The following is a 27,769-nucleotide window of genomic DNA, read 5'->3' as shown; positions in this document are numbered from 1 at the left end:
GAATATCTTAGTCATAGGCTTAAGCAGATAGATAGTCTGTGTCAGAAAATAGCACTGTCATATTATGGATATCATTTGAATTTACATTTGAGGATTGGCTTTTCTTTCTGATTGCTATTGATTTTATCATGTAATAATGTATAGTTTCCCAGGTTTGAGTTATCATCAGTTTTTAAAAACAGTTTGGAAATGCAGTCTGGGGGGGGGCACTATTGAGGTTAGAAGGTTTTAGTTAGGGAGGCTCTGTATTCACACTAGTTATCTGCTGATGCATTTGGTCGTTTTTAAAGATAATAAGTTAATTCTGGACTGAATGAGAATGTTACATTTGCTAGTTCACAATTTTTTTTCTATGTGTTATTTAAGGAATATTACTTTTTAACATGTATTTACAATCCAGTGATTTCAGAGTAGATAAATACATTTAGGAAGTTTTCCAGTACGATTCTTATTTTCTAATTTTATTTTGGAAAGAACATTCTCCTTGACAGAAAACACAACTGAGAAACAAAATAAGCACAAGAATATTTCATGTTTGCATATGAAAACATGTCTCCTGACTAGGAATAAATGAGGACTGATAGAATATATCTGTATATTCAGAACTTCCTTGTGTGCAAAAGTATGAGCAAATGTGGGGTCAATCAAGGTGAAGTGGAATGGGGAAATCAATAAAAACACCTAAGAAATGAGTTGTAACAGTGTTCTGACTAAAACTATGAATAATACAAAATTCCTGCTTGCCCTATAGCTGAGTTACTGTAAGGAAGAAGCAAAGTTTTTTAAAAGCACCTTCTGTAAGTGTCCTTGTGATAAACGGATTTTTTTTTTCCCTTTTGGGTAGATGCCCAGCAGTGGGATTGCAGGGTCAAATGGGTAGTCTAGCTTGAGGTCTTCGATGGTTCTCCACACTGCCTTCCAAAAAGGCTGTATTCATTTGCAGTTCCACCAGCAGTGTAAAAGTGTTTTCTCTCCTCATCCATGCTAGTATCTACAGTTTTGAGACTGTGATGTGAGCCATTCTCCCTGGGGTTAGATGGTATTTCAGGGTGGTTTTCATTTGCATTTCTCTAATTATTAGGGATGATGTGCAGTTTTCATATGTTAATAAGCCATTCCTCTGTTTGTCTTCTTTAGAAAAGTTTCCATTCATCTCTCTTGCCCAGTGATCTAAGGGATTGTTGACTGTTTCAATGTTTATTACTTCAAGTTCTCTGTAGATCCTAGTTATCAAGCTTTTGTCTGAATCAAAATATGCCAATAACATTTCCCTATTTATTCCAGCCTATTTATTGAAGCTCAATTTACTATCACCAAAATGTGGAAGCAGCCTAAATGCCCACCAACTCAAGAATGGGTTAAGAGCTGTGGTATTTGTATAGCATGGAATACTACTCAGTCACTAAAAAAGACGGAGATTTCACATCCTGTGTATTAACCTGGATGCATGTGGAACACATTATTTTTAGTAAAGCATCACAAGAATGGAGAAATAAGAACCCTATGTACTCAATTCTGATATGTGGACAATTAAGGTCCTAGTACACAATGGGGGTGAGGGATGGGGAGAGCTGAGAAAAGGAAGGAGGGAGGGCATGGGGGATAGATTTCACCTTTTGTGGGGCAGGACACAAATATAATAGGCTCCTTATCTGACAAAACCAATTAATGTAACCTACTTCTATGTACCCTCAATGAGTCCCCAACAATTAAAAAAAAAAAAAAAAGCTTCATCTAATTTAACAAATAGTATACCAGACTGTGAGGGGAAAGATGCACCTGGAGTGTCCACTCCTTAGTGCTTCAGGCATTTTCTCAGAAAAAGTCCTCAGTCATAAAAAAATATCTTTTTATCTCATGCCTACATTGTGTCCCCTAGGAATACTCACCACTCACCCTCTAAACTTTATTTAAATGAAAAAAATAAACTCTGAAAATTATCACAATCCAGATAGACATTAGGAATACACTTGACGCAGGTGAGGAGAAATGTGAAAATGTTACAGACAGTAAATAAGCAAGCAAGAAACTCAGAAGTTACAGTTCAAATGAATGGACACTAAGTTTTTTTTTTATGTCTTTAATATGATGTTTTTATTTTATTTTTTTATTTCATAATTTGTTTTCAATCATAACTGTGTTCCTTAATGCCCTTATGGGGTATAATGTGCTGATTTTATATACAATTTGGAATGCTTACATCAAACTGGTTAACATTGCCTTCACCTCACTTAATTATTTGTTGTGTTAAGACATTTATACTCTACTCCTAATAGATTTAACATGTACCCTTAATATACACCATAGATGATGTCCCACCAGTACCCTTAATATACACCATAGATGATGTCCCACCAATTATCCTCCATCTACATGGCCTCCCCGAACCCCTGCCCTTCCTCTTCTGTTCTGTGGTTCATTCTGGGCTACACTAGTGTTTTATCATTTGTGTAAAAGTGTGTGGGATTATATGTTGGTTTCATAATAGTACTGAGTACATTGGATACATTTTTCCCATTCTTGAGATACTTTTCATTAAGAAGAATATGTTCCAGCTCCATCTATGTGACATAAAATAAAGTCTCCATCATTTTATGGATGTATGATATTCAATTATATACACACACACACACATACACCATAAGTTGTTAATCCATTCATGGGTCTATGGGCACTTGGGCTTCTTCCATGACTGAGCAATTATGATTTGGGCTTAAATAAACATTGTGGTACAAATATCTATGTTGTAAAATGATTTGTGGTCATCTAATATAGACCTAGTAAAGGAATTGCTTGGATCAAATGGCAGGTCTCCTTTCAGTTCCCCAAGTGTCATCCAAACCTCTTTCCAAAAGGAACATTTCAGCTTGCATTCTCACTAGGTAGTGCAGAAGTGTTCCCTTCTCTCCACGTCCACACCAACATCTGCACTTTTGGGATTTTGTGATGTGGGCTACTCTTACTGGAGTTAGATGATGTTTCAATGAGGTTTTGATTTGCATTTCTCTGATGAATAGGGATGATGAGCAGTTTTTTTCATGTGTCTACAGGCCGTGCACCTGTCTTCTTCAGAGAAGCTTCCATTCAAATCTTTTGCCCACAATGAAATGGGATCACTTGTTCTTTTTTTATTAGTTTGAGTTTTCTGTGGATTCTAGTTCTCAAAACTTTGTCAGAAACATAACCTGCAAATATCTTCTCCCATTTTGAACTTTATTTAAATGAAAAGAAGTATAATGTGAAAATGTTAATAATGCACAAAGAACCTGGATGTGTATTTAACAAATATGAGGAGAAATGTGAAAATTATACTGACACTAAAAGAAGGAAGGAACTCAGAAGTTACCACTGGAATGAAGGAAGACCATGACTTTCAAAGTGTAGTGGCAAGAAACAGGAACCAAACACCATTAATTGGATATTAGATATCAGAACTATGGTTCAATCTAGTAATGCAAAATTTGTGACTTGATAACTTTAGAGAAATGAAGTGTGGGCTTGTTCAAGTGAAAGGGCACAGTGCTTCTGCTTCTACAGGCACTTATGAAGAAGGAAAAGCAGTACATACTGCACGTGTTCCTGAGGCATGAATCAGAAAATATTCATCCCATCTTTTTTAATGGCTGGATATTATTCCATATCTTTTTTAATGGCTGGATATTATTCCATTGTATACTTATACCACAGCTTATGAATCCATTCTTGGGTTTGGGGGCATTTAGGCTGTTTCCACATTTTGACAATTGTAAATTGAGCTGCCATAAACAGTCTAGTGCAAGTGTCCTTATGGTAAAAGGATTTTTTTTTCCTTCAGGGTAGATACCAAGTAATGGGTTTGCAGGATCAAATGGGAGGTCTACCTGGAGTTCTTTGAGGGTTCTCCACACTGCCTTCCAAAAAGTTAGTATTACTTTGGCAGTGTAGAAGTGTTCCCTTCTCTCCACATTCATGCCAGTGTATGCAGTTTTGAGATTTTGTGATGTGTACTATTCTCACTGTGTTTAGATGATCTCTCAGGGTGGTTTTGATTTGCATTTTTCTAATAATTAGAGATCATGAGCATTTTTTCATATGTTAGCCATTCGTCAATCTTCTTTAGAGAAGGTTATATTCATCTCTCTTGACCAGGGATTTATGGGATTGTTGGCTTTTTTCTTGTGGATTAATTTGAGTTCTCTGTAGATCCTAGTTATCAATCTTTTGTCTGATTCAAAATCTGGAAATATCCTTTCCTATTGTGTAGTTATCTATTTGCTTTGGTTCTTGTCTCCTTAGCTGTACATAACTTTTTAATTTAATTAAGTCCCATTTGTTTATTTTTGTTGTTGCAATTGCTATGTAAGTCTTCTTCACAAGGTCTTTCCCCAGGCTGATATCTTCCGGTGTTTTTCCAATGCTTTCTTTTAGGATTTTTATCATTTCATGCCTTAAATTAAGGTCTTTATTTCCATCTTGAATCATTTTTTGTGAGTGGAGAAAAGTGTGGGTCCAGTTTCAGTCTCTTGCATGTGGATATCCAGTTCTCCCAGCACCATTTATTGATTACAGATTCTTTCCTCCAGTATATGTTCTTGTTTGTTTTATCAAAGATTAGGTGGCTGTACCATGTTAGTTTCATTCCCTGGTTTTCTACTCAAATCCAAATGTATATGTCTCTATTTTTGTCAGAGTCATGCTGTTTGGACCACTATGGCCTTGTAGTACAGCCTAAAGTCTGGTATGCTGATGCCCTCAGGTTGGTTTTTACCCTTAAGAACTGCTTTGGCTATATGGAATTTTTTATGGTTCCATACAAAATGAAGAATTATTTTTTCCAGCTCTTGAAAGCACAGCGAGTACTTTAATAAGAATGGCATTGAATCTGTAGTTTGCTTTGGGATGTATAGACATTTTAACAATGTTGATTCTTCCCAGCTATGAGCATAGTCTGTTCTTCCATTTGTTAATATCTTCTGTTATTTTTTTCTTAGGGGTTCGTAGTTTTCTTTGTAGAGGTCGCTCACCTCTTTGGTGATGTATATTTCTGGGCATTTCATTTTCTTTTAAGCTACTGTGAAGGGTATTATGTCCTTAATTACCTTCTCATCTTGGCTGTTATTGGCATTTGCATAAGCTACTGATTTTTGGACATTGGTTTCATATCCTGAGACATTACTGTATTTTTTTTTTTTATCGCTTCCAGGAGTCTTCTGGTTGCATCCTTATGGTTATTTAACTATAAGGTCATATCATCAGCAAAGAGGGAGAGCTTCACTTCTTCTGCCCCCTTTTGGATCCCCTTTATTTCCTTATCTTGCCTCACTGTATTGGCTAGAACTTCCAGCACTACCTTGAATAGTAGTGGTGATAGAGGACAACATTGTCTGTTCCAGTTCTGAGTGGAAAAGTTTTCAGTTTTATTCCATTCAGTATAATATTAGCTGTGGCTTTGTCATAGATAGCTTCAAGCAGTTTAAGGAATACACCACCAATGCCTATATTCTTCAGAGTTCTAATTAGAAAAGGATGTTTCATTTTTACCAAATTTTTTTTTCTGCTTCTATTGAGAGCATGATATGGTCTTTGTTTTTGGTTCTATTGATATGGTGAATTAGATTTATTGATTTGTATATGTTAAAACAGCCTTGCATCCCTGGGCTGAATCCTACTTGACCATGATGTATGAATTTTTTAATGATAAACTGTCATCTACAGGCTAGGATTTTATCGAGAATTTTTGCAACTATATTCATTAGTAAAATTGGTCTGTAGTTCTCCTTTTTAGTTGGATTTTTTCCTGGTTTTGATATCAGAGTTATGTTTACTTCATAGAATGTTTTAGTGAATATTCCTTCCTCCTCAATTTTTTGGAATAATTTTTTCAGTATGGGTATAAGCTGCTCTTTGAAAGTTTGATAGAACTGTGGTGTCAGGCCATCTGACCTGGGCATTTTTAGGGTGGGGGTATATTTTATTGCTTCTTTGATCTCAGTGCTTGTAATTGGTCTGTTCAGAAAGTCTATTTCTTCTTAAGTCTAGTACAAGGGCATCTTTCCAATTATTGATCCATTTCCTCCACATTGTCAAATTTCTGGGCATAGAGTTTCTTCAAGTATTCAATGATAATCTCTTATATCTCTGTAGCATTTGTTGTTATTTCACCTTTATCATTTATAATTGAGGTTACTAGAGATTTTACTTCCCTGTTTCCAGTTAGTGTGGTCAAAAGTTTATCTGTTATTTACTTTTTCAAAAATCCAACTTTTTATTTCATTCATTTTCTGAATTTTTGTTTTGTTTTGTTTTCAATTTCATTAACATCTGATTTAATTTTGGCTATCTCTTTTCTTCTGCTGAGATTAGGGTCTTTTTCCAATTCCATAAGATGACTTGTGAGTGTTCTGATGCACTCAATTTTGGGTTTTTGAAGGTGGGCTTGTAGCACAATAAATTTTCCTCTCAGGATAGATTTTGTTGCATCCCAGATGTTTTGGTAACTTCTGTCATAACTGTTGTTATGTTTGAAGAAATTAACACTTTCCTTTTTTTTTAAATCTCTTTCTGAACCCAACTATCATTCAGCATAAGGTTGTGAAGTTTACAAGACTTTGTGTGGGCATGAACAATTTTGTTAGAGTTGATCATCAGCATTATACTCTTGTGTTCTGAGAAGAAGCATGATATAATTTCTATTCCTTTAATTTTGCCGAGATTTGATTTGTATCATAGTATGTGATCTATTTTGGAGCATGTGCCATGAGCTGATGAAAAAAAAAAGTATATTCTTTTGCTTTAGGATGGTGTATTCTACCCGTTTGTTCTAGAGTCATATTTAAGTCATTTGTAGCCTAGTTTAGTTTTTGTTTAGAGGATATGTCCAATTTTGTCAGAAGGGTGTCGAAGTCCTGATTGTTAAGATATTCTGGGATATAGGCGGCGCCTGTGGCTCAGTGAGTAGGGCACCGGCCCCATATGCCGAGGGTGGCGGGTTCAGGCCTAGCCCCTGCCAAACTGCAACAAAAAAATAGCTGGGCGTTGTGGTGGGTGCCTGTAGTCCCAGCTGCTTGGGAGGCTGAGGCAAGAGAATCACTTAAGCCCAGGAGTTGGAGGTTGCTGTGAGCCGTGTGATGCCATGGCACTCTACTCAAGAGTGGTACAATGAGACTCTGTCTCTACAAAAAAAAAAAAAAAGATATTCTGGGATATCACATTGCTGAGACCATTCAAGGTCTGTTGTATAAATCTGGGAGTATTTAAGTTAGGTGCATAAATGTTTAAAATTGAGGTCTCTTCTTGTTGTGTTGTTCCTTTTACAACTATGAAGTGTCCTTGTTTGTCTTTCTTAACTAAAGTTGCTTTGAATCTGATTGTATCTGAGAATATAATTGCAGCCCTTTATGATTTCCATTTGCTTGGTGCACTGTTTTCTATCCCTTAACCCTGAGGCTTGATTTGTCCTTCAGGGCTAGGTGTGTCTCTTGGAGACAGCATATGGATGTCTTGGGGTTTATTATTGTTGTTTGTTTGTTTGTTTTCGTTTGTCTTTTTATACAATAAGCCAGCCTGTACCTCTTCAGTGGGGAATTCAATCCATTTACATTTATTGAGAACGTTGATTAGAGTGGTAGAATTCTATTCATGTCATTATGAGATGGTTTGTTCTGTAATTTTATCCTTTCTGCCATTGTGGAAGCTAAGCTTTGGTTTTTGGCTGCTAGGTATTTTCTTTGTTAGTGGTTCACTGTGGTGTGCAGTATTGAGAATAGGTCTAAGTATTTCCTTTCGAGCTGGTCTTCTTGTGAGAAATTTCCTCAGTGCTTGTATATCAGCAAAAGATTGGATTTCTCCATCCATTTTGAAGCTAAGTTTAGCAGGACACAGGATTCTGGGCTGAAAATTATTTTGTTTAAGGATGTTGAAGGTGTATGACCATGCTCTTCTGGCTTGGAACGTTTCAGTTGAAAAGTCTGCTATCAACCTACTGACCTTGTAGGTCAATTGGCACTTATTCCTAGCTGCTTGCAGAGTTTTCTCCTTCATCTTGACTTGTGACACGTTGATCAAATTGTGTCTTGGAGAGGCTCTGTTAGAATTGAGATGACTCCGGTTTGATATCCATCTGAAAAGTGTGTGTCAGGATCTTTAGTAAAACTAGGAAAGTTTTCATTTATCATAGTCTCCAGTAGGGCTTCCTTGCCTTTGGGTCAGTCTTCTTCCTCTTTTGGTATTCCTATCATCCATATGTTTGAATGCTTCGTGGCATCTCCTAGTTCTATAAGCTCCTACTCTGCTTTCTCTCTCTTCTTTTCTGACTCTGTAACATCCTGTGTTAACTCAAAGAATTTATGCTCTAACTCTGATGTTCTTTCTTCTCTGTGGTATACCCTATTTGATACTTTTGACTGCTTCTTTACATTCCCTGATTGTCTGCTTCACTTATTTCAGCTCATCTGCATCCTATATTCTACCTATCTCTCATCTGACCTTTGGTTTTGTCTTTCCATTTTCTTATTCAATCCCTTTTGTGTCTTAATCATCCATATTTTCAAATTGCCTTTCTGTTAAATCCATTAATTCCTTATAGGAAGAGTCTTCCTTAAAAATTTCTTGATGGTCCCTTGGAAGAGTTGCTCTATTTTGGTTCTTCATGGTGCCTGAGTTTTCTTTTCGTCCCTCATTTGTGCTCTCTTCTTGTTCACTACTTTTTGCTCCTTTCTCCTTCTAACTTCCTCCTCTCCTTCAAGTTACCTTGTCTCAGATTTTAGGCCTCAGAAGAGGCCTCTTGTTGTGGGGTCAATAGGCAGAGGAGAGTAGGAGTAAGCAAGGAGAGGCAAGAGGAAAGAAAAAGAGAAAAAAAGATGGAAAAAAGAAGGAGAGAGTAAGAGAAAAGCAAAAGAAAGGAACACAAAAGGAAAAAAAAAAAAGCCAAAGTGTGGAGGGGGAATAATGGAAGAAAATTGAAGAACAGGTGAAAAGGAGAATAGGAAGGGAGGATGAGAGTGATAGCACAAATATTATTTTTCAGCAGGTTATATTTCAGGCATGTTATGGCCAAGCCTATAGCTCAAGGTTTTTGTGGATCTGGGCTGGGTGGATTCCTCTAGTTCAGGCACTCCTTACCAGCTTGAACACAGCCTGACTCTTCCTCTGCCATTAATAAAAACAAACAAACAACAACAACAAACCCAAAAACCAAGAAGGAAAAATTGAGTAAGGATGAAAAAAGAAAGAAAAAAATATATGGCAAAATAGGAAAGTTTTACAGCATGATCTTCCTAATACTATCTTCCTGCGGCCAACACTAGAAAGTTTTCCTGGCTTCTTTGAGCCAGACTACTGCTGAAATCTACCTGCCAGACCACCGCTGTGTCACACCAACCCTCAGAAAAGAAAGGATGGAAAAAGAAGAAAAAATAAAAATACAAATATGAGAATAGATACATAAAATTAAATGTACTGTTTAATCAAAGGAGAGAGAGAGGAGACAAATAAATAAAGAAGAAAGAGAACACACCAAGAAGAAAAAAAAATGTGGGAGGGGAATATCCTAGCTGATGCAGAAGCACTTTGGGAGAGGTGATAGAGAAGAGTCTCTATCAACTGAGAGAATGCTGAGGAGTGAAGTGGGGACAGAAAAAAGCAAGCTAAAATTCTGCAACAACAACAACAACAACAACAACAAAATACAGGAAACCTTGCCCTTTTTGAATGTAAAAATGAAAGTTAGTTAAAGAATCAGCCAAACAACTTAACAGGAAACAAAATACATTGAAATAAGATAAAGTGGGTGGGGGGGAAAGAAGCTCAAATAGCCTGATGTAAGCAATCTCAGCAACCAATAGAGGAAGGAAAGAAGAGAAATAAAAGAAACAATGATATAAACCCAAAGAAATTGTGTGTGTGTGTGTGTGTGTATGTATATGGCTGATTCTTTAACTAAGTTCAATATTTACATTCAACAAGGGCAAGCGTTCCTGTATTTTTTTTTTTTGGGGTGCAGGATTTTAGCTTGTTTATATAGTACATGTATATAAACATACACATGTATATGAGGTAGGGATACAACTTTAGTAGGAATATATTTATGTTGCAATATGTACTTCCTGAACACCTGATGGTGCAGTGAATATGGGGACAAACAACACAACTGTTAACTTCTCTCTGGTCCTCAGGCTTAGAGCTGTTTCCCAGGTTAGCTGTTGGTGATCACATGTTCACCTGCGATCAGGCTCTGCTGATCTGAGATTCCACAGCTCTGAAAAATTCTTTAGCCACAGGTCTGACAGATTTCTTCTACGACAGTTCCCATGGAGTTCGGGAGCCCCTCATGAGTGTAGGTCCACTCCTCACAGGCAGAACACAGGTTACCACATCATAGGCCCCCAGCAAGAGGGTCCCCCCACAATCATCTGGTGCCCTTTATGACAATGGTGGCATTCTATATGGGGACTTTCCCCATGAGAATATTTCACCCACTGCCAAACTGCAGCAGAACTGCGCTAGACAGCACCCTAATCTGACCACCAAATTCTGCTCAGGAGTACACACTACAATCTTTTCACTCAATGCCCAGTTTCCCGTAAGAACCAAAAACCATGAAAGGCTTCTTCTGGGACAGCTGTGGGGAGACTGGATGTCATGGAGGCCACTACTGGTGACTCAGCCTCCACTGAAGCCAGAGTGGACTCACAGAAACTTGCCTGTTGTGGTGGGGCTTTACTGTTCTGGCAAATCCAATAGTACACCACATCACCATACACCCTGAATTACCACTCCATGCCAATATTCCATGCTGGCAATGGTCTGGCCTTCTCCAGGAGAGCTCAGTTAAATGTCTTTCCCATCCACTGTCATGCTCTGGCCCATCAAGTTTTTCTTCTCATAGGGTTTCCTTTCTTTAAAGCATTTTCCCTATCAGCAAACATTTTATCAAAAATATTTAGATGTAGTCAAGGAATTGTTCAGCTAAATAGAGGAGTGTTGACAATGGTGATGTTATACTTAACATACTCCAAAGTTGTCCATTATGCCAGTATCTAATGTTAACATGGAAATATTTCTAGGGTTAAAAATATTTTAATGATGTAATGCCAGAACTATGACAACCCATGTGTTAATCTTTTGCAACATTCACTTGTGTTAGAGAATACAAAGTAAAGTTATGGAAGGTGAAGTAAGTTCCTTGTTGCAATATGACATGAGTTAAGATTTTGCATTTGAATATGTTTCCTTTGGCTGTCCATGTGAGGTGACAGTATCAATAGCAACACCTAGGTGAAAGATAAGGTTCATCTAGAGAGCATATGTAAGGTTGCAAAGCTTTGATTTTCAAGAAATTCTTCTTTAATTTAAAGGTAAAATTATTGTTTTTAGAGTAGAAAATTCAGACATTTTTTAAGAAAGTGATTAGGAAATCTTGGTGCCACCTATTATACTGTAATTGAAACTCAATATTGATGTTACTTTTAACAGAGTCATTCTTCTGGGACTGGCAATTCAAATGGAACCAAGACAGTACCAGAACAAGTAAATGGTAAGGACTGCATCATATGGAAAATGTCATGTGAAAGAATATTTATTGAAAAACATGAGCACCAAGATATCACAAATGCCAAAGGAAACCACCTATTACATATACAATTAAAAAAAATAAAATGAAAAAGCGAAACAGGTGTTAGCAACAAGTGAGAATGAAAGAGAGAGTATCACTAAAGGAGCAGAATCTTTATCCCATCTCCATATAGTCTGAAAGCTGAGCAAAGTCAGGAAATCGGGAAGTGAACAGGTTTACAAAAGGGAATGAAGAATGGGAAAGCAGACAGTACAGGGGTACATGGAGAGAAAAGGAGCAGATGGATGTAATGGCAAAGTGGTTCAGTAAAATACTTCCTAAATAAAAGGTAGATCAAGGTGTTATACAGGTGGGAAGAATATAATAAAATGAGCTTCCAGTGCCAAAAGGAGTGAGAGAAGTAGCACCAACTTCCCTGTTTTCTGTGTGTTTCTTAATGTTGGCAAGGCATTAAGGTCTGAGGCCCCTGGTCATGCAGAGCTGTCTGATGGAGAGTGGAGATGTTACATGTATGCAATTTCATGTGGTATAAAGTGATGGTTCTTCATAACATATGGTTCAATTGGATGGAATTGGATGGAAGACAGTAGGCTTAGTTGTGGAGAGGCCAGGAAAGCTATAAACCTCTAACATTCCATTAGAAACTTTGTGATTTTAAATACCATTTCCGTGTGGAATATGTGATGGAGAGGAACTGGAGTCTATATTCCAAAGGATAATTTCAGGGAAAGGAATGTATATCCCACTCTTTAGAGACCAGAGCTTCTCAAACATAAAGACATCAGTGGGGGCCATGTTAAAATGCACATTGTGATTGAGCAGGTTTGTGATTCTGCAGTGCTAATGCATTCTCAGGTGAGTCCAGGGCTGCTGTTCCTCACACCACCTTGAATAACTAGGGTATAGACTTCTCTGTAGGAAACCTGTAGGAGGCGCCATTGAAGAATACTTCCAAACTAGAATCAAGGGAAAGCTTTGTTTTGGTTTTATTTTTGAGCATGTTTCCAGATGGAGGATAACACTGAATTATAGAAAGATTGAAGTTCTAGGTATAAAATGTTATTGCTAAATAAAGAGGAAAAAGGTGGTGGAAATAATCCATCAAAGGAATGCAAATGTCAGAATGTCAGATTTCAAGGTTTGTTTTTTTTTTTTTGCAAAGCAAGAGGGTTTGTGAGTGGGCATAGAGGCAGGGAAGAAAGAAGTTAGCTAGGTAATTTCTCATTCCTGATGCGCAAACGTGGTAGAACTCAGTTCAGGTGGCTTCAGGAAATTGGCACACACATAGAAGATTGGATTATTGCAGCCCCAGAGATTACTGGAAGGAGGAAGAAATGCTGGGATTGAGGCAGACCACAGAGATGCATTTCTTTTCTCTGGAATTATCAGGCATCAGAGATATGTTTTTCATTGATACTAGTTAATCAGATGAGGTTACTTTGAAAATAGATGACTGGCTTTTAAATGCTATTTTTTCCTATAAAGCAGCTGTTTCCTAAAATCCCTTAATGGATTAATGTGACAACCCAAGGACACTAATTTTAGAAACAATACACTTATCACTTGATTAAATCTGTATAAGAGGAAAGTAGGTAAACAAAATACGTATCCCTTAATATTCTAAAAATGTGAAAAACTGCCTAAAAGCTTATGTATGCCTTTTATAAATTTTAATGTCATGTCCAGTGAATAGTCTAGTGATTTTGGAATATAAAATTTCATTTATAGCTCATAATTCTGTGGCCATTCAGTGTGTTCCTTTTTGATAAATAGTTCATGATTGATAGGTCAGTATATATAATTTCTTGCATACCTCTTATGTGAGTTGAGGAAGAAAATTAATATGACAAAGTAGAGGACACAAAAAATATTGGTATACTTGTGTATTTATGGGTATGGAAAAAAATCACATTTTTAAAACTTATTTTACAAGGATCTATCCATGTAGATCGATTGAACCCTTTCTCTAATGAGAAATGGATTATAACCTCCACTGAACTGTCATCACGGCTGTGTTCCTTCTGAAATGGAGCACAGGCTGCAGAACATGTCAGATCCTTGCAGCATATGGTATAAATGATGTTGTGGGTTGCACTAAACACATACTGTAAGCTTCTTCCATCAGCCTGGTCCTTTATCCTCTCTGGATCATGATTTGCTCCTTTGAATAAAGACCACTCTTCACCCTGCTGTATGTGCACTTTTTCATTTGAATGTTTTTTTTTTTTTATTTATGTTTCATTTGAGTGAAAGCTAATGCCACTTTTGAAGTTTGAACTGAACATGATATTAAAATTATATCCTATTGTCTTCAGTTTTTGTCTGTTATGTTCCTGTCTACCCCTAAATCAGTCAATCAATAAAACAATCAATACAAGAGGGAAAAAGCAGACCTAAACCTAAAGTAATTACTTTTAAAGCCAAGCTGGAGGGTTCAGCTCAATAGGAACTCTCCTCAACTGTATGCTTGGTTTCATCATATCTACATTTACACTGTCATTTACACCGATTGCATGTGTTCTTTGTTTTTTAGGGGATTCTAACATAGAACCTCAGTTTCAGGTAACAACATTCATTGTTTGTCTTGAATTATTCCCTGTATATTTTGTGAAATTATGCATTACTTATGATATACTTTTTTTCAAAGTTCACTGTAAGTACCTGTGACACAGAAGCTGTTACTCCAGATAAAGGAGTAGAAACAATTAAAGTGCAAGAAGCCACAACAGGTAATTTTCTTTTCTTTTGTTGTTCTTCTGGTTTTGGTTATTCTGCCTCACATAGTTCTCTGATTTGGCATCCCTTTCCTTGTTAGGGAATTGACTGAGGTGAATTTTGTAACTCCACAATTTTTCAAGTGCTTATTGAAATTCAAATCTTTACTTAGAGCAACACTTCATGTTAACACGTCAGTCATGTTTTAACTTTAATTATTCCATCTTACTGATTTTACTGAAATCAGATGATCCAATTAGCAGACTGTGTACGTGTGAGAGTGTATCCTTATTAGTAAAATTCTACAACTTCCTTATTTTCTCAACATTACATTTTTTGGATCTGTCGAGATTGACCCTAGTGCCCTTGTTTAATTTAACCTTTCTATACCATTCCAACATACGTGTACCACACTTAACCCTCTGAGTTCAGATTAAAAAGGGGGCAAATGCAAGTAAAAGTGATTGGGATCATTAGGAGCTTTCGTATACCATGGGTTGTAAACATAAATACTTAGTGTAATTAAGTATTACACTGTGCTTCAAAATTGAAAAAAAAAATGAAATGCCAAACCCAGATTCTTTTATTTATTCAATAAAAATCCACATTACGCTGGGCACTGACACTATGTGAAGCATTTCTGGAAACATTCATATATTTCAGAAGTGCAATTTTTTTTGCTATATGGCCTGTATTATTTATTCATGTGCCCCTAGAATTCATCTTCCTGACAGTATTTACTGTGGCCTCTCTCCAGGGCCAGTAGGATGATTAAATGTTTTTAAATTAGTAATATCCTAGTACTTTTAAGTTTCACAGAAGGCTTTTGTAATCTGACTTGTTCTCAACTCTCCACTTTAGCCCTTTCCCTGTGTGTCTGCCTTACTCTAGCACTACCGAAGAACCTCTGGGAGTGCCCTCTGAGCCAATCCCTCTATTTTGGACAAATGCACACCCTATTGCAGGCTTCTCTTTCCTCTTGCTGCTTTCTGTCCTGCTCTCACTTTTTCCTGGCCTCCTCACTTTTTCACCTTGCTCATCTCACCCTTTACTTCTCAGCTCAGACATGACTTCTGGAAAAGCCAACCTTGATGCATTTTATGTACATATTTTTAAACTTAGAGCCAATAATAGCCACACAAAACAAGATTCAGACTATTGGTCTAATGGGACTTTGGAAGATTTCACCCTTAAATGGCTTACAAGACAAAGGGATAGAAATGGAAAAAAAAACGGTTCAAAAGCAATTTAAATAACCAATAATTTTATGGCTCTATAATTTTCTATAACAGATAAACACAAGACAAAAAATCAAAAAATTTAAAAAGAAAATAAATTTATTTAAATTATATTGTGAAGCAAAAAGGAAATAAATGAACCACAGTTCAGGATTAAAAGTTGCAGAGGAGAAATCTAAGTAGTAAGGCAAGCCCCAAGAGAGGCTAGATACCTGTTCATCTGGGGAAAATGCGAGAATCAGTGAAGGCTTGATATAGCAGTCTAACAGTGCAAGGTGATTTGTCAGAATATTAGAGGAAAGCATTTCTCATGTAAGGAGCAGGGCATACACTGATAAAGGAATAAAACCTAATAGCAAATTTGAGAACTATTATTTTTTATTTATTTTTTTTATTGTTGGGGATTCATTGAGGGTACAATAAGCCAGGTTACAATGATTGCAATTGTTAGGCAAAGTCCCTCTTGCAATCATGTCTTGCCCCCATAAAGTGTGACACAACATGCACATTATGTTACAGGTACTATTTTGAAGTAGACCAGAGTATACAGTGATACCTTTATGTTTTACTAGATTTGTAAATCTTGCTTTGTTTATGAATTTTTTGCCATTTTTATTGAGTGGATGAATTTATGATATTTGTGGCTTTTATCCTCATAAAAGCTATCTAGTAGCATTCTCAGTGGTTTAAAGTGTTAGATAGTTAGGGCAGGAATGGTGGCTCATGCCCGTAATCCTAATACTCAGAGGCCAAAGCTGGTGGATCACTCAAGCTAAGGAATTTGAGATCACCCTAAGGAAGGGCAAGACCCCATCTCTACTGAAAATAGAAAATCTAGCCTGGCATTGTGGTAGATTCCTGTAGGCCCAGCTTCTTGGTAATTTGAGGCAAGAAGATGGCTTGAGCCCAAGGGACTGATGTTGCTGTGGGCTCGGAAGCCATGGACCTCGACTCAAGGGAACACAATGAGACTCTGACTGAAAAGAAAAATGAATAAAAATAATGTGTAAGCTAATTAGTCATATTTAAAAAGAAGTATGTAGTCTGCTAAAGATTTACCTGCATCTAAACCCTCAATTTATAAAATAAAAATAAATTTTGCTTTCTATCAATTTTTATAAAGATGATAGCTTTTATGAAATCATTCTAAGCAACTCATTTACCTAAATATATGAAATTTACAGTACTAAAGTCGGTATCCATATCAAAGGAAGAGCAAGAAGAGCTTAAAGGAAGTGAAAATAACCACCCACAGGTATCAACAAATTTTAATTTCAGTTCCTGGTTTAATATTATTTTCCTTACATGAGTAATGTGACATAGTCCAAGGGACATTTTCACTGGGATAGCATTTTATAATCCATATGCTGAAGGTAATATTTAATTTTAAGAAGTTTTTTCACTAGTTTAAAACTTAAAGATTCCAAAAGTAAAGAATGACTTACATCTAATCTTTGCCCTTGGACTAGAGGTAGAGGGTTTCTGGTGTTTTCCTTGTTCTGCAATTTTATAACCTTACATGATAAGGAAGGTAATGCCAAGTAAAGAATCATATTACTAAGCAAGAGAAAATATGAGTAATTTCACCAAGATGGCCACTAAGTTGGACTCATGTTCAAAGAGTCACCATTCCCAATGTCCCAAACTGTAGCATAGTTTTATACCATCAGTCATTCATGCCAGCTAGTGTACTTCTTCCTGCTTGTGGCCTCTAACTCAGTTCAGTGTGTGTTGAGAGAGGGAATGGGGTCATTAGACTGTGCCTCTGAGGAGAATCCTACTTTGCAGAATGGGACGTTGTTGTGAGGATGCAGCAGCAAGTTTGTAACTCACTTACCTGTGGAAATCTTTAAACGGTATCAAGGTTCCTTCACCCACTGTTTTATGAGGACATTAGAATCTATTAGACGTAGGCTTAAGCAGATTGTCTGTGTCAGAACATAACACGGTCATATTATGTCGTATTATTTGAATTAAAATTTGAAAGTTCACTTATCTTTCTGATTGTTGTTGATGTTCTTTACTGGCAATGTAAAGTTTGTCCAGTGTCTCATTGTTAACCTTTAGAGAAAGTACTGAGAAGCAATGTAGGGATCTGCTATCAAAGGTATATGCATGAAAGTTTCTCAACTGAGGAAGGCTTTGCAGTACTACAAGTCTTCTGCTAATACATTTTAGTAGGTTTAATAGATAATCAGTGAATTATAGGCAAAGAATGAAAATGCTGAATTACTAGTTCACACTTTTCTGTCATGTAGACTAAGGAAAATTATTTTTTTTTAACTTTTTATTTGCAATCCAATGATTTGGGAGTAGCTAAATATAGATCCCAGGTGTTTTCCTGTTCCATTTTTGAATTTTCTGTTTTTTTTTCTAACTTGGTGCACACATGATTGGTAAGGATATATTTATTTGGAAAAAAAAATGCTCCCTGATAGGTGAAAATACAACTGAGTAACAAAATAAGCACATTGAACTTGCATGTTTGCATCTGAAAACTTGTTTCAAGTAATAAGAATTAATCAGAATTATGGTAGAGAGAATATACTTGTATATCTGTCCTTGTGTAAACAAGTGTGAGAAAGTACAGATCAAACAAGGCAAAGGAAAACAAAGAAATTAGGTAAATCCCATGTCAAATGAGTTAAGCCACATGGTTAGTGATAAAAAAAAAAAAACATTCATGTCCTGTACCAGAGTATAGAAGCAAGAAACTAAAGGTGAAAAAGATTGAATTTTTAAAAAGCACCATTTATTTTGAAAAATAATATAGCTGATTGTGAAGGAAAAGATGCACCTGGAGTGTCCATCTTTATAGTGTTTCAGGTATTTTCTCAAGAAAAAGTCCGATGCACCTGGAGTGTCCACCTATATAGTGTTTCAGGCATTTCTCAAGAAAAAGGCCTCAGTCACAAAAATATCTTTCCATCTCATGCCTACTTTGTGTCCCTGAAGTATACTCACCACTCAACTTCTGAGCTTTATGGAAATGAAAAAAAAAAAAAAGATACAGTGAATATTGTAACAATGGGGACAGACTCTGGGCATGTGTTTAAGATAGGTGAGGAGATATGTGAAAAAGATACAGACACCAAAAGAAGCAAGGAACTCAGAAGTCACAGTTGAAATCAAGGGACACCGAGAGTTTGGTAGTGAAGTGGCAAGAAATAGGTGCCCAGACATCATTAATTGGATATTAGATATCAGAACTATGCTTCAGTCTAGTGATAGACTGAAGCAAAATCTGACTTGATAACAACAAAGAAATGAAGTGTGTGCTTGTTCAAGTGAAAGGACACAGTGCTTCTGCTGCTACAGACACTTACGAGGAAGGAAAAACAGTACATACTGCACATGATCCTGAGGCATTAGATGAGGACAACAGTGCTACTATGTATAAACCATGAACCTGAATCAGAAAACTTGCATCTCTCCCCACCACATAGAGACAGATCATCAAAAGCATATGTGTTTATGAAGAAAGAAATACAGCAAGAGATGCTAAGGGTCAGGAATGAGGAAGGCAGGTTACCGGTAGCATTCCCATGTTTGGAGAAGAAAAAGTTCAAGTTCAGAATGAGGTGGCTGCTGCACTTGTCATTGCTGCTTTGTCCTTGGTCAGTTGCCTGGTCCATTCTGATTTTCCACTTTGTCACGCTGTATTAATCACATATTTTTACCATTTTACTCTTATCTCCTACATCGACCAGAAAGCAGAACCTGGGGTCACCATCTTCATCATGATTTTTATTTTCATTACTTTAATGTGTAGAGAAGAAAACGTACACGTAAGTGACTGGAATACTTTAGAAGTTTCCAGAAGACGTCTTCTCTGTTCCCATCCTTCAATTTTTATTAAGCCTTGCCATACTTTCTTAAAGGTGTTTCCTAATTGGGAAGGAGTTACATGGTATATATACTTCTTTTGCTTTTACTTAAACATAAACCATAAGGCAAGTTTTGCTTATCATAGGTTTTCTGTTTCTTCAGCAATTTTACCTATCAGTAAAAATTGTATCACAAAACATTTAGATGTCTTCAAGGCCTTATTGTTGAGCCTATACTCAACATGATATACTCCAAAGTTGCCCATTATGCTGGTATCTAGTGTTAACACTGAAATATTTCTTGAGTAAGAAATATTTTAATGATGTAATGCCAGAAGTATGATAGACCATGTATTAAACTTTTTGCAACATTTGTTTGTGTTGGTGGAGAATGCAAAGTAATGTTATGGAAGGTGAAGATAGTTCCTTATTGTGATATGACATGAGTTAATGTTTCCTTTGGCTACCTGTGCTCCATTTACAGAATCAGTAGCCATACACAGGTAGAAGGTAAGGTTCATCTAGAGAGCATATGTAAGGTTGCAATGCTTTGGTTTTCAAGACATTCTTCTATTTAAAGGTAAAATTAATTGTTTTTAGAGTAGAAATTTCAGACATTTTTGAAGGAAGTGATTAGGAAATCTTAGTGCCACATATTATAATTATACTGTAATTGAAACTCAATACTTATGTTATTTTTAACAGAATTTATCAGAGAATCTTACCAAAGAGGATCTTCATTGTTCTTCTGGGAGTGGCAATTCAAATGAAACCAAGACAGTACCCAAACAAGTAAAGGGTAAGCAGTGCATTTTATTGAAAAAGTCATTTGAAAAAATGTTTATTGAAAAACATGAGCACCAACATATTCTAAATGCCAAGGAAAATGACCTATTAAATGTACAGTAAAAAAAAAAATTGAAGAAGCGAATAGTGTTAAATTGTATCTCTTCTCAGGTGTTAGCAACAGGTAAAGATGAAATACAGTGTATGACTAAAGGTGCTGAAGCTTTAGTCCCATCTCAGTACAATTTGAGAGCTCAGCAAAGTCAGGAAATCAGGAAGAGGACAGGTTTACAAAAGGGGATGAAGAATAGGGAAAGCAGACAGTACAGGGAGTACATGGAGAGAAAAGGAGCAGATGGATGTAATGTCAGGGTGGTCCAATAAAATACTTCCTAAATAAAAGGTAGAGCAGGAGTCTCAGCTGGAGCGTGAGCCTGCTGGCTGCATCTCCGTAACTACCCTGCCTGCTCTGGCAGTCCCCAGCAGTTAGGCGGGCATGTTCCTGCCCTGAGGCCTCACCAAGCAGGCTCCAGACCCGGCTTGGAGCCCAATAGGCGCCTGGTGAAGGAGCTGCTAGAATAATACTGAGGCGGGGAGGTCAGGAGTGGCCAGCAAGAGGAGTATCTGGAAGTGGTGATCTGAGGTGCCCCAAGCCGGGCCCTGGACATCTCTCCCCTCACCTCGCCAAGCCTGGTGCCCAAGGATGGGGGAGAAACCATTGAAACTGATTTCAGTCACATTCTCAAGCAAGGCCACATGATGAAGAGCAGGAAGCTGGGAATCTACCGGAGGTGCTGGCTGGTGTTCTGCAAATCCTCCAACAAGGGGCCCCTGTGGCTGGAGAAGTATCCAGATGAGACATCAGTGCACCTCCGAGGCTGCCCCAAGGTGACTGACATCAGCAATGTCAAGTATGTTACATGGCTTCCCAAGGAGACCTAGCGGCAGGCAGCAGCCATCGCATTCACCAATGACTGGGCACAAGCCTTCACCTGGGACCCAGAGCTGGAGGCTAAATAGTGGTGCAAGACACTATCTGTGGAGTGTCTGGGATCGGCTGAATGACACCAGTCAGGGAAAGCCTGACCTCCTGGCCCCAGGGGCGCATGGCATCTTCCTGCCTCCCTGCCCCCACCTGGACGTGTATGGTGAGTACAAACTGCAGATCACCCAGGAGAACAGCTTCTTCCTCTGGGACACAGCAGTCTGAAGCTTGTCTCATTGCATCTCTATGACTGGGACGCAACATGCTTTACCTTTGAGGCTGGCAGCTTGTGCAACACTGGAGAAGAGCTCTGCACCTTCCAGACACAGGAACTGGAGTGGATTTACCAGCAGGCCCACAGTGCCACACTGGCCATCGCCAAGCATCACAAGTGGGTCTTGCTGGAGATGGAGAAGAATGTGAGGCTGCTTAACAAGGAAACAGAACATTACTCATGTCCTCACACACCCACCACCTTGCTGCCCCGTATGCTACTGGCACCACAACACAGATTAGCAGAACATGGCTGAAGCCTCCAGCTACACTCCTGAGGGCTGTGCAGCAGCCCAGGCGAGTTCAGAAATGGCCCTCCTCTACAGATTCATCTTGCTTAAGCCAAAACCCAGCCAGAGGGACAGCAGCGAGGCCAAGACCCCCTTCCTGTGACAGCTGTGCTGGTGAACAGAGAAGGGTGCAGGGGGCAGCCTGTAGCCTTCCATGGACAGCCAGCCTCAAGGGGCTGTTGGCCAACAGCCTGAAGAAAGGGAGGAAGCGGTCCCGCTCCTTGCCTCCAAAGGGGAGACTGGACCAAGGGAAAGGGCTGGCCACACCACCCGAGCATGTGTGAGGCTGATTTGGGGTATAAGGGCAGCAGTTTCCATTGCCTCCATGGCACACACCTGTTTCTCTCTCTCTCAATGACTTTATTTTGTTTTGTTTTGTTTTATTTTAGGTACAATGTGCTGATTTTATGTAGAATTTGGAATGCTTACATCAAAGTGGTTAACCTAGCCTTCACCTCAGTTAATTATTGTGTTAAGGCATTTATACTCTATTTTTAATAGATTTGACATGTACCCTTGCAATATGCACCATAGGTGAGGTCCCACCAATTATCCTCCCTTCCCTCCCCTCTCCCTCCTCTTCCCTCTGTCATCTTGGCTATATTTGTGTTTTATCATTTGTGTAAAAGTGTGGGGGATTATATATTGATTTCCTAAAAGTACTGAGTAAGTTGGATACTTTTTTTTCCATTCTTGAGATACTATACTAAGAACAATATGTTAATTGGCCTGGGAGAATACTTTATGAGGAGCACCCCCCAGGGAATTGAAGCAACCCCAAAAATATATTACTGATCAAACTAAACAGCTTCTGCACAGCCAAGAGCACACTTAGTAAAGCAAACAGACAGTCCTCAGAATGGGAGAAGATATTTTCAGATTATGTTCCTAACAAAGGTTTGGTGATCAGAATCCACAGAGAACTCAAACTTATTAATAAGTAAAGAACAAGTGATCCCATTTCATTGTGGACAAGAGAGTTGAACAGAAGCTTCTTTGAAGAAGACAGGTGCATGGCCTACAGACAAATAAACACATACTCATCATCTTTAATCATCAGAGAAATGCAAATCAAAACCAGTATGAGATATCATCTAACTCCAGGAAGAGTAGCCCACATCACAAAATCCCCCAAACTACAGATGTTGGCATGGATATGGAGACAAGGGAACAGTTCTGCACTGCTGGTGGGAATGCAAGCTAATATGTTCCTTTTGTTTTTTTTTTTTTATACTTTGAAAGTTACTTTTATTGATTATTTATTTATGACATTTATTTTTAAAACATAAAGATATTTAGAAAAATCACTAACAATGTCAACTCCCCAAGAAGATACTATTTTTTTTAATTAAATCATAATTGTATACATTGATATGATCATGGGGCATCATACACTCGCTTCATAAACCATTTGACACATTTTTATCACAGTGGTTAACATAGCCTTCCTGGCGTTATCTCAGTTACTGTGCCAAAACATTTACATTCTACATTTACCAAGTTTCGCAAATACCCCTGTAAGATGCACCACAGGTGTGATCCCACCGATCCCACCCCTCTACCCACCCCCCCTTTCCCACTTCCCCCTATTGTTAAGTTGTAGCTGGGTTATAGCTTTCATGTGAGAGTCCCAAATTAGTTTCATGGTAGGGCTCAGAACACAGTAAGCAGAGCAAGCAGACAGCCCTCAGAATGGGAGAAGATATTTGCAGGGTATATCTCTGACAAAGGTTTAATAACCAGAATCCACAGAGAACTCAAACGCATCAGCAAGAAAAAAACAAGGGAACCCATCTCCGGCTGGGCAAGGGATTTGAAGAGAAACTTCTCTGAAGAAGACAGGTGCAAGGCCTTCAGACATATGAAAAAATGCTCATCATCTTTAATCATCAGAGAAATGCAAATCAAAACTACTTTGAGATATCATCTAACTCCAATGAGACTAGCCTATATCACAAAATCTCAAGACCAGAGATGTTGGCGTGGATGCGGAGAAAAGGGAACACTTCTGCACTGCTGGTGGGAATGCAAATTAATACATTTCTTTTGGAAAGATATATGGAGAACACTCAGAGATCTAAAAATAGATCTGCCATTCAATCCTGTAATTCCTCTGCTGGGCATATACCCAGAAGACCAAAAATCACAACATAACAAAGATATTTGTACCAGAATGTTTATTGCAGCCCAATTCATAATAGCTAAGTCATGCAAAAAGCCCAAGTGCCCATCAATCCACGAATGGATTAATAAATTGTGGTATATGTATACCATGGAATACTATGCAGCCTTAAAGAAAGATGGAGACTTTACCTCTTTCATGTTTACATGGATGGAGCTGGAACATATTCTTCTTAGTAAAGTATCCCAAGAATGGAAGAAAAAGTACCCAATATGTTCCTTTTGGAAAGAGGTTTGGAGAGCACTTAGGGAACTAAAAGTAAACTTGCCATTCAATCCTGCAATTCCTCTACTAAGTATATATTCAGAAGACCAAAAATCATTTTACAACAAAGTTATTTGCACCAGAATGTTTATTGCAGCCCAATTCATAATTTCCAAGTCATCGAAGAAGCCCAAGTGCCCATCAACCCATGAATGGATTAATAAATTGTGGTATATGTATGCCTGAAACTGAACACAACCCTCTTTCTGCCAGGCCTTGTTTGAACTGTGAGGGCCAGAGGAGGGGGACAGTCAGAACTTGAGGCAGGCTAGCACTCTGAACAGCCTGGGGGCCAGATAACAGGTGGGTTCTCAGTTTCTCTGGGCCTAGAATGGCACAAGAAGGACCTAACCTTCCTCTGTGCTACTTGCCAGTCTTGGGCTTGGCATGTTAAGCAGAGGGGATATCTGGGTTTGCCTCAGGTGAAAATCTGTTTTTACAATGTAATTTGCACACAAACTCTTTCCTGCTTAGTAGGCTGAGAAGATGCCCTTGGGGTGGGGTGTCAATTACCTCAGCCTTGCTGAGGAAGGCTAGAGCTTGTTTCTTCCCAGGGCCAGGCGGGAAGGTTACAGAGCACTCCTGCTGCCCTCTGTCACTGACCAGGGGTAGACAATGCCCCAGCAGAGGGAGGCCCTCTGCCCAGTGTCTAGCCACACTTGGCCAACCAAAAGCACTCAGAAACCAAGACCTTCCCATTTTCTCCTCCCTACATGGTGTTGAGGCTCCCTGCTGAAATGCAATTAAAGCAATTGCTTTTCAAAAAAAATTAAAAAGGTAGAGCAAGGTGTGAGGTGAGAAGAATATAATAAAATGAGCTTCCAGTGCCAAAATGACTCAGAGAAGTAGCACAAACTTCCCTGTTCTTCCTATGTTTCTCCCTGTTGGGAAGGCATTAAGGTCTGAGGGCCCTGGTCCTGCAGAGCTGTTGGATGTAGTGTAGAGGAGTGGAAGCAGAGAAGGTGAGCCGTACGTGTCTGCAATTTCATGTCATATAAAGTGATGACACTTTATAGCATTTTATCATGTAATTGAAGGTTTGTGAAGCAGGAAGAATGCAGTAGTTGTATCTATCAAGTGCTCAGGGCATCTCTCACCTTATGAAGATTGCACTGAAATCTGTATTATTTTTGATTTCCTTTCTATTTGGAGGATGTGATAGGGAAGAACTTGAGGTTAGACTCTAAATAGGTAAATTCAGGTAAGTTATGTGTTATACCCACTCAGTATAGATCAGAACTGTCAAATTAGAACTGTGCTGGGAATCTTGTTTAAAATGCACATTTTGATTTAGTCGGCATGGGCTTCTGCATTTTTTATACATATGATGTTGGTGCTGCTGGTTGTTGGGCCACCCTGAGTGGCAAGTGTGCAAACTTTGTTGTAGAGAAATCTGTAGAGAGAGCCATTGGAGAGCACTTTCATGATGTGTTAATCAAGGAAAAGCATTGTTTTTCTGTTATGTCTGAGCATGTTTCCAGCTAGAAGGCATGGAACAAAGAAATGAAGACTTTGAAATAATAGATACAATATATTTCTGCTAAGAGGAAAGACGTGATGAAGATGATCCAGCAGGAGAATGCAGACCTCAAATCTGAAGGTTACTCTGCAAAGGAATAGGCATTTTAAATGGGGACAGAGGGAGGCTAGAGGGTGTTAGCTGGGTAACAATGCAGTTAATGATGAGAAAACAGGAGAAAACTCACTGCAGATAGATTCAGCAGATTTGCACTCAGAGGTAAGATTAGGCTCCAGATATCTCTAGAAGCAGGAGGGAGTGCTAGATTTGGGACAAACCACAATAACCCATTTCATTGCTCCATAACTATCAGTCATTAGAGATCTGTGTTTCATTGATATTATTTAATTGGAAATTAATTTACATATACAAGCATTGACTACTATTTTCAGAACTAGCTATTTTATAGAAGTAGCAATGCACTCAACCCTACTATGAAACCAATATATAAGCACCCACACTTCCATATGAGAACTATAACCCAACTACAGCCCAAGATGAAGGGAAAAGAGGAAGGGAAAAGGAGGGGAGGGGGAAGGACAGGTGGAGGGAGGGTAATTGGTGGGACCACACCTATGGTACATTTCACAAGGATACATGTCAAATCTGTAAAGTGTAGAGTACAACTATCTTAGCACAATAAGTAAGAAAGTATGGTGAAGGCTATGTTAACCAATTTGATCAAAGTATTTCAGATTATATATAAAACCAAGGCATTGTACCCTATAAATGCATTAATATACACAGCTATCATTTAATGAAAATTATACTAGTATAAGAATATTAACTTTGACTAAAATTAATGAAATGTTCAATGCCTGACACAACACTCTTTATGGTAGGGTCCTTAAGATAATTGCAGATGTAATTAAAGGCAATATTATTTAACAGAATTTTATGGAAGACAGAAGAAACTCAGTTCCAAGAATGCACGAAATGTGGATGATATAGCATCTTTTCTGTGTGTGTATCAAGTACAAACACGCAAATTAACCTGAATGTACATAAATGCTCATTTAGGGCAATTTTAGAGATGAAATTCCTTAAAGATCTGAACAAATATAGATAAGTGGTTGTATATTCAAAACCTGGAATTTATCAGCAGAATTTCTCTCCCAACTTGCAATCACTTTAAAGAACACAGAACACAATGTGGCAGATGATATTAGTCTTGTAAGTGTCAGACCTCTTTATATGACTTCTACAAGGAAAGGACTTGTAAGATAGCTAAAGAAGAAACAAAAAATATGAACTTATGGTATCCTAAAAAGGACTTAGCTATTATCTTGCCTAGGATTTCCATTCCATTAGGAGGGTACGTAGGAAGATCATTTGCTGACCAAATGATAACTTTGTTTTTTCTTTAATCTTCTTATAAGAAATAGCTCCGTGTTGTGATTATTTTAAATCTTTTTTTTTAATAAAAGACATTGCTTCAGGTAGATATCATCTAATTCAATCTAGAAAATATTCATCTGACTGCATGTCAAAGTATTTTTTAAACGTACGGATTCCATTAATATTGTATTACATATAATCTATAATCCTATTTACGATTCTTATTATTTAAGATTTACGTGAGTTTGGGAGATTGCTGATGTTTTTATATTATTAAAATTTGCTAATTTTTAAACTTAAAAAAGAAATTATTAAGTCATTAAGACATAGAAATAGTCATTAAGCCATTAAAGTGATATGTCTACTCCACTAAACAAATTTTAGAAAAGATAAAATTATATAGGTTATTTCTTGAATTTTTTGTTATTTTCAATTAATTTTCCATTTATCTTAAATTATGGTGGTTATTAATGAAATTTGTAGTAATTTTATGGTATTCACTGTCTCCTTTTTGATAAATATTTTAATAATGACAGCTTATTTATGTAATTTCTCCATTATATCCTATATACCGCTTGATTGGGTCAATGAAAGTCTTTAAAATGACAAAACTAGAGGACATAAGACATGTAGTCCTATTCTTAGTTCACATGAGCATGGGAAAATGTGAATATTTTTCTCTGCTGTTATTCTACAAGAATATATACATGCTTGCCAATTAAAAACATGAAACGCAGTATACATTCAACTAAATTGTGATCCCAACTGTGTCCTTCCTAAATAACATGACAAACTGAAGAA

The 27,769-nt window shown here is 37.7% G+C and overlaps 1 pseudogene; it reads left to right on the top strand.

The window, feature by feature from the left end:
* Positions 1–21,768, top strand: part of LOC128588766 (uncharacterized) — a 108,788-nt pseudogene extending 87,020 nt beyond the window's left edge.
* Positions 21,769–27,769: the final 6,001 nt, after the last annotated feature.

The sequence above is a fragment of the Nycticebus coucang genome, chromosome 6, assembly GCF_027406575.1.
Source record: "Nycticebus coucang isolate mNycCou1 chromosome 6, mNycCou1.pri, whole genome shotgun sequence".
NCBI lineage: Eukaryota > Metazoa > Chordata > Mammalia > Primates > Lorisidae > Nycticebus > Nycticebus coucang.
The sequence above is the reverse complement of the archived record's forward strand: the minus strand, read 5'-3'. Positions and strand labels throughout refer to the sequence as shown.